Raw genomic sequence first — 8440 nt, 5'->3', positions numbered from 1 at the left:
AAACTGAGGTATCAGGTCACGAAGTTCTTAGGTATATTTTCTGCGATGCCTGTGATTGGCCAGAGCGCCCCACCGTGGCGGCTGGTCGAAATTGATTGGCCAATCAAGTCTTTTTTAAAAAATCCAGGAGAACGGAAAGCCAAATCGGATTGGTATTATATCCATTGTCCCTATTGATGTTATTAAGGTGTTTTAAGGTTTCGATTGCTTTTCTATGTTTTCTTGGAAATTTTTTGTGTGTTTTTGCAATGACTGTTGTTCTGTCAAATAAAATGTTATGTCCTGTTTCGATATGATGTTCAGCTAATACTGATTGCGTGAAATGTTTTAGCCTGACTTTACTCTCATGTTCCTTTATATGTTGGCTCGCCGCTCTCCCGGCTTCTCCAATATAGACTTTGCCACAAGAACCAGGGATTTTATATATTCCTGGATCACTGAAGGGTGCCTTTTTATCTTTAGGGTTATTTAGTAGTTGTCCAATTTTCGCAGGTGGTTTAAATATGGTTTGGATTCTGTGTTTGTTGAGAATTCTTTCTATTTGTTCTGTGACACCTTGGATGTAGGGTAGAGTGGTGGTCATTTTTCTCTCTCTCTCTCTCTTTCTGTCTTAGGTTGTGTTGACTTGCTTCTTTGAGTATGTTTTCTTATTACTTTAAAAATTTGTTTCTTTGTGTAATCATTCTGTATTAGGATTTGTTTAACGTTTTGTAATTCCCTTTGTAAGTTATCTTTGTTTGTTATGGAGACAGCTCTGTATACAAGGGTGTTGATGACCGATTGTTTTTGAGATAGGTGATGGTGGGAGGAGGCATGTTGGTATCTGTTTGTATGCGTGGTTTTTCTGTAAACTTCATGTCCTAATGTGTTATCAGATTTTTTGTAAAGTAATACTTTATTAGTTATTTAGTTCATCTCGTCCATGTCGCCAGATGACAAATGTGTAATCAACGTAACGGAACCAGAATTCTGGTTTAAGTTTGGCTTGGTTGAAGATTTTAGTTTCTAGATGTTCCATAGAAATTGGCTATTACAGGTGAGATTGGGGATCCCATTGCTGCCCCTAAGGTTTGTTCGTAGAATTGGTTATTGAACGAGAAGTAAGTATTATTGAGACATTGTTCTATCAAAGGTACAAGCTGCACTGAAACCTTCAAAAGCCTCAAAATTATATTTTAGGCAACATAAGATTTTAGAAGTTCTCTGGTCGGGGCCCCATTAGACACAGATAGATTTTCCATACCTATACGAAGCATAGAATTCTTTACTAGAACCTGACAGGGCACCCATCAGTTTTTTCGTCCATATAAGACGTCTGAAAAATTTCCGGAATTTTAGACTCACCATCCTGTTTGTCTGATTTTGACCGATTCCCAGCCCCCCCCCCATTAAATTACGTTCAAAACGCAGGGATCCCCCTTTTTTTCATATTTTTACTTTTTTTTCATGATCACTATTAGAGTTCTAAATTTCTCAGAAATTTAAAATCCGGTCACGTTCTCGTGACTGTGACCGTCATTTTAAGACAACTTGAGAATTTGCAGAGAATTTAAGAGAATTTTTCCTTCACCAATATTTTCTTTATCTTAAAACTTTACAATATTGTAAATTTATTCCCAAAAACTATGAATTGCAATAAAGAAAGTTTTATAAAAAAAAATACGAAAAAAGTTTAGTCTTGTGAAAATTCAATATCAAAATTTCTTTATAGCTGACATATTAAATTAAAACATAAAAATTAAGTAATGCAAAAATTTTAGATAAGTGTTATTAGGCTGTATAAATTATTTTATTATATTTTTATTTTACTTGTATACCATATTAAGTACAGTCGACGCTATTTACCTTGCTGCGGATGGGACCGTAGGGGAGTAATTTTTTGGAAACGATGTTCCCTCACTGTCGAGTCTAATCTTAATGCGTGGTGCTTGATGCGAATTGTTTCGCTCGCTAAGTTCGTTGCTGCGCGCGGATCAGTGTTTACAAACAGAGAAAGTTCGATTTTCAGAATACATATTGTGGAAGCCATTATCTCACATTTGGTTCCTAAAAATTGTGAGCACATCGTTTTCTCACGGAATAAACTGAAAAATAGGTAAGAATTTACGAATTATGGATAAACCTTTCATTAAATTTGTCATACTTGAGGTTATCTCATGTGACAAAAAAATTATCATAAGAAATAAATATTATGATTTCGAAATTCTTTTATAAGCCTCATTAATAAATAATATAATTACTTTTTGCACTTGAAAATTGCATTAAAAGACTTAAAACATTGACGGCAGCGTAAGTAGCGTGCGGAACAATTTTCGGATGCCGAGCCGTCGCAGTCGTGGTGGGGGAAGAGCTCGAGCGATAGTTAGGAAAAGCGGCAAGGTAAATAGCGGCAAGGTAAGTAGCGTCGACTGTAAGTGCTTTATAAGTATTTTAGTAATATTTAAATTTAAATTTATATTCAACCTGCTAATATTACAATTTTATGTTTTGAAAAAATCGGTCTTATTGTTTTTCAAGTAGTTTATCTTATAACAAGTTAAAAAGTCTGATGTTCTAATCTAAAGATTTTGAAACAATTATTTTTTAAAGGTAGAAACTTTAGTCTTAACACGTAGAAAAGTCTTATGTTTATAAGAAATACTTAAAATTCTAAAGCTTAATCTTACACTTTTAAGAATATTATCACGGTTTAAGTTTCATAACTCAAGCGCACACAGAAAATCGCCGATCCTCCATTGTACACCGAAATCGGTGTTCAAGTGAGTTGCAAGAAATTTGAGACACACAGGTTCATTCGGAGAATCTAGAAGAAAAGCATTATTTAGACACTGTTTTTTCTCATTCAGAGCAACATGAATTGTCGTCTACAAACTGTCAGTTACCTGTCAAGATAATTTTGTCGGGCGTTATTTGGGTGAAATAGATGTTGATAAGCAGGTAAAGTTATAATAATAATTACCTAACTTATAATTTCCTCCCATTTACCAGTGACTATTAGTGTCTTGGAATAAAAATTGTACTTGGCGTGATGTAATATCCAAATCTTAGGTTAGTCAAAACCTACATGGCATTGAAACCACCAAAGCCGAGATGTAAAAACTAAGTCGTGACCGTCTGCATCTTAATTGATGCCTATTCGTTCGAAGAAATTTTCTCTAGATTTTCTGCATTCAAAAAAGTGAAGTTAGCTGGTGGTTAAAGTGAACATACCTAATTGTATATGTAGACGGTCATGACATTTTCTATAAATCCCGGCCTTAGTTTAAATATCGACGGCCATGACTAACCTAAAATTTTGAAGTTAAATTAGGAAGTTATCATTTTATTCTAAGTGACGAGTACACACTGTTAAATGAAAGAAAGTTGAAAATTAGGCAAATCTGATTTTAATTAGTTTCCTTATTAACAATTATTTAGTCTAATATCGCAATGCAAATAGTTGCTTTGACAGGCGTTCAGGTAGCTGAAAGTGTGGTTCAGTACTCCACAACTCTCGGCATTGAGCCAAAATTCAGTCTCCAAATGATACTTTCCCCTAGATGCCCAGATGTGCACCTACGTTCAGAGGAATATATTTGAAACTTGAAAATTCTCTCAAATGCTCATTGGGAGACGAATGAAATTTGAGCTGCAACAAATTTAACACCAGCGTTTTTCTGTGCATAGAAGCAATAATTAGAATATATTTGTACAAAGTACAAGATCCCTTTTCAAGATAGCAACTATATAGTCTTAATACGTAGAACAGCCTTATTTTTGTGATTACAATTTTAAAACTGTAACCATTTTTAAACTCAGTATCAAAATATTCAAGAATATTTTTGTGTTTCAAATACTATTTCTAAATATTAATATAGTCTAACACGTAGAACAGCCTTATTTTTATGATAAAAATTTTAAAACTGTAACCATTTTTAAACTCAGTATCAAATATTCAAGAATATTTTTGCGTTTCAAATACTACCTCTAAATATTAATATAGTCTTACACGTAGAACATTCTTATGTTTATAATAAGCCTTTTAAAACCATAACATTCCTAAAATTCAGCATCAAATGTTAAAGAATATTTTTCTATTTCAAATTCTATAACTTAATCGCATAGAATAACTAAAAATAATTGTATAAACTACAAAATTCGCTTTTCAAACCTTACGAACAAATTTTATTTTTAATTCTCATCAATTCCCGAAAAGCACATTCATCAAAGAAATTCGCGGGCATTTCCCGTGCTCCCGGACATATTTTCGGCCACAGAAACTCTTTATAACTCTAATCACCATCTGGTAATAACAAATGGTCTTTTCCGAAACCGCTGGATGGCGTCGCAATTGCTTGAATCACTGCGGGAGAATTCGAAATCGCCCACATATCATCAGATAGAGGAATTTAAAGAAATGTACCTCATGACATGGAAATTATTGAATTTAAAAAATTGGACGTCCGAAAATTGATTGACCGCCCCCTCTCAAATTGTTCACTCTCGTCCGATTTTTGTACCACCCTCACCCCCGGCCTCCCAACGGCGGACGTCTTTTATGGACAGCCCCTTAGTCAACCGTTTCAAAATTAATAGAGAAACGGCATCAAGTTCTTAGTAAGAAGAAGGAAACCGTCATACATATATTACATATAATGTAAGTTTTACTCGCAGTTCTGTGAAATGCAGACAATATTAACCAGTGCATTTTTTCTTAAAAGAACATGATAATTGGACGGATAAGAACTATTCGAGCGCCGTATACCCCGAAAGGGTTAACAAGCTCCCCAGTGAGTGCGCCCTTAAAGCGATGATTATCTGGCTTGAACGTTTATTGACACATTCGTAAACCTCGAGAAACAAGCGCATGCTTTGCAGCAGCTTTCAACGATGTGCGAACGTGTGCGAGTAATGCACTTTGTGTAAAATCACGCGAGCCAGCTCACGGTCACGCGAGGCCAATCCAGAGTATCGATTGTGCAACTGGGAGCGAAGATAAAAATCAAGTGCAGAAAGAAAAAGAAGAAAAATGTACGAGGAAAGAAGTTTTCACAAGGAGTAAGAGTTGGGGAAGTCGTTGTGAGTTAAAACAGAAGGAAGGAAGAAAAGCTCGCATACCTTTCTGCTAATGACAGCTCGGCCATTAATATGCATTTCCAGATTGACTTCCCAGTCCTCTGTGGTATGCTGAAGGAATTGTCTGTTTGAACTAAATAAAACGTCCCTTTGAAAAAGACAGCTATGAGTTGTGTGTTACGCTTCTCCATTAAAATTGAGGATATAAAAAGAGGATGATTTTTCTTCGCCTCTTCGTCTATATGCACGGATACTCTCTTCGACATTTTTCTGTCGCTCCGAAGACGCGGATATGAAATTTCTCATAGAAAACTTTTTCCATTTCGTATTCATATTAAATTCACTCACTGGATAAAAAAATAAATTAAGAAGGTGAAAGGTAAAATTTTACAAAGAATAACAGATCTAGGAGAAAGTTATTTAGGGCATTTTTATCTTGCAATATTTAAAAACCAGATTATTTGATAAATAGAATAAAACAATTTTAACCAAAAAGATGACTTTTCTACAAATTTTAAACAAAAGTATGGGCACAAAATAAATAAATAGAAAATAAGTGCTCAACCCAAAAGCACGAATTTTCAAAAAAATAGCTCAATTTGTACCAAATTGCTGAATTCTCAACGAATTAAAATAAATTATAAATTAAATGGTAACATTTTCAAACAACAAAAAATAAATTTAAACCAAAGTCTGTTTCATTTGAAAAAAATAAACTTTTTTGAAGAGCTGATTTTAAAAAACTCATAAATTTTCATTACAGAAGGAAGAATTTTCTATCGAAATGAACGAAAGGTCTCTTTCCTAATTCTCTTCCTGATTTTCCTTTTTTATATGCTTCTATCCAAGAAGCCGATTAGAATTTTATTGGAAAATATATTTCTCCTTTTTAAAGTCCTTTATGTGCAATTTTTAAAACAAATTGAACTTTTTGAATACTTTTTTTTTAACTGATTTTTGGATTCATAATATATTTGAGTCTTTTTGTTCAAAAACAATGTTTGGAACAAAATTTCTGAATGTGTAATACAATAATTAATTTTACAAGAAATGTACTTGAATTTTACAACCAAGTAATTAAAGTTACAAGCCACACTGACTAATTTTTTAACATAATAGTTGGACTTTTAACCAAATAGTTGAGTTTCCAACCTACAAGGAACAGAAATTTTTAACTCAAAAGTGGAATTTCAACAAGAAGATTAATTCTCAATGAAAAATGTCATAGTCAATATGTAAACAAAATGAATTTTAAACAATATAGCTAAATTTTCAACCACAGTGTTGGATTTTTAATAAAATAGTTGATATTTTAACATCTAAAAATGAATTCTCAACTGAAATCATGTGACCTTTTTAATACAGAATCTTTCATGAATTGAATAAAACAATTTCGAATCAAAAGTACAAGCTGTCAGATTTATTACCCTGTACAGTTATTTAAAACACCTATTGTATAAATTCCCAGATGTTTGCAAGGTTTTTCTCAAAACTCCTAACTTTTTCCTAATTTTTGGGTTTTCCCTGAACTACGGCCACCCTATTATTAAGTGGAAAAAGTAATAATTCAAATCGTTGGTAACAGTTCATGGTCTATCCTTCATGAATGTGATGAAGTTTTTGAAGATTTTTTTTAAAATCTGTCAGTCAAGAATCTACTATAGTTTATTTTTAGATTTTAGTATGGACAATTAGGGCTATTATGCAATTACAAAAGTGAAGTATATGAAGCAAGAAACAAATCACAAGCCTTGCATACGATTATGTGCAGTACTTAGACGCTGTTGGGCAAGAGATTTATTTCCCTATTTCATATTCTTTATTTTCTGAATTATATAATAACTCCTGATGATTTATGTCTGGTTTTGCCAATGCTGGATAAATTTATTCCCTGATTAAGGGCCTTATTGTCAGACCACCATTCTCGGAGGTTAAATGCATGGAAAATATATCCTGTTAGAGAGCTTCCATTAATTACGTTTAAGCGATTCTCAACAGTTTTTACCCCTCCCCCTATAAATTGAAAAATTTATAAGATTTCAGTGGTCCCGAATTTATTTCTTGTGTAATATTCCACATATTGTTGCAAGAACATGCAAGCTGGCCGTAAAAATTATTTTTCAAAATTCAGTGACTTTTCCCTAACTATTTTTTCATATTCCCTGAAAATTAATATTGAAACATTAAGATTCTAATCTTATAAAATTTTTAATATAGCAATATTTCCTGAATTGAATGTTTAAATTAAAATCCATTTGATCATTGTAATCCTCTGAAATTTTATAAAACCCTTTGCAATCTTTTAATTCATCATAATCATAAAGAATCATAAGATCGCATAAAACTTGTTTTAAATCCCTTAAATGTAATTAAAATCCTTAAAAATCGCTTGAAATATTGTAAAATACCGCAAAATATTGCAAATCCTTTAAATATCTTAAAATAATCAAAACCATTCAAAAAAATGAATTGTCATTTTTTAAAGTAGCTTGAAATATTTCAAATCTTTAGAACTCACATTAAATTACTCACATAATTTGGACATTTCTAAAACTCGTTTAAAATAATCTTTCAAATCATTTGATATAAATTAGAAATTTTGTTTTCGAAAACACCTTCAAATATTTGAAAACCTTTGAAATCTGACGAATACCTTAAATTTTTGTGAATGAATTCTTTGAAATTTATTAGAATATTATAAAATCTCGTCTAATTACATGATTTTTATTTAGGATTCTAATAAATTCCTTTGCAATTTCTTGAAATACCTTTGAAATTATATGAAACTACTAAGATTAATTGAAAGTGCCTTGGAATTTTGTAAAAAACGATAAAATATTCCAAATGCTTTGAAATTATTTTAAATTGTTGAAATCGATCAGGAATTGCTTGGCATCTTTTTAAATTTCCTAAGACTTTCCAAATCCTTTCCCAATTAAAAATAGCTCGACTTGAGTTCGACTTGGTTGTGTCTTGAGTTCGTCTCCAAGATATCGATATCTGGCTGAGTCTCAAAACTGAGCCGAGACATAGGCCTTCGTCTTACTTTTATGTTATTTTTAATTAAAAATTCAGAATCTGTGCGTCTGAACCAGTAGATTCCTTGAAAATTTTTGTCAAAAAATCAAAAATTGTAACTTTCTAAAAGTATCTCCTCAGCCGTTAGAAATCCATAAAAACAAACAATATTTTCGGTATCATCGTCAAACAAGTATAATACAAATGTTAATCCGTAAATAAGTTGATTGAATATATATATATATATATATATATATAGTATGAAAATATACAAGATTGTTTAATCATTAACAAATATTAGCTTTTATTACTATCAGAAAGAACCTTTTTGTTAGGACAGTTACACGCTCGAAGTGCCAGATAAAAG

Source organism: Belonocnema kinseyi, chromosome 6 (assembly GCF_010883055.1).
Source record: "Belonocnema kinseyi isolate 2016_QV_RU_SX_M_011 chromosome 6, B_treatae_v1, whole genome shotgun sequence".
NCBI lineage: Eukaryota > Metazoa > Arthropoda > Insecta > Hymenoptera > Cynipidae > Belonocnema > Belonocnema kinseyi.
The sequence above is the reverse complement of the archived record's forward strand: the minus strand, read 5'-3'. Positions refer to the sequence as shown.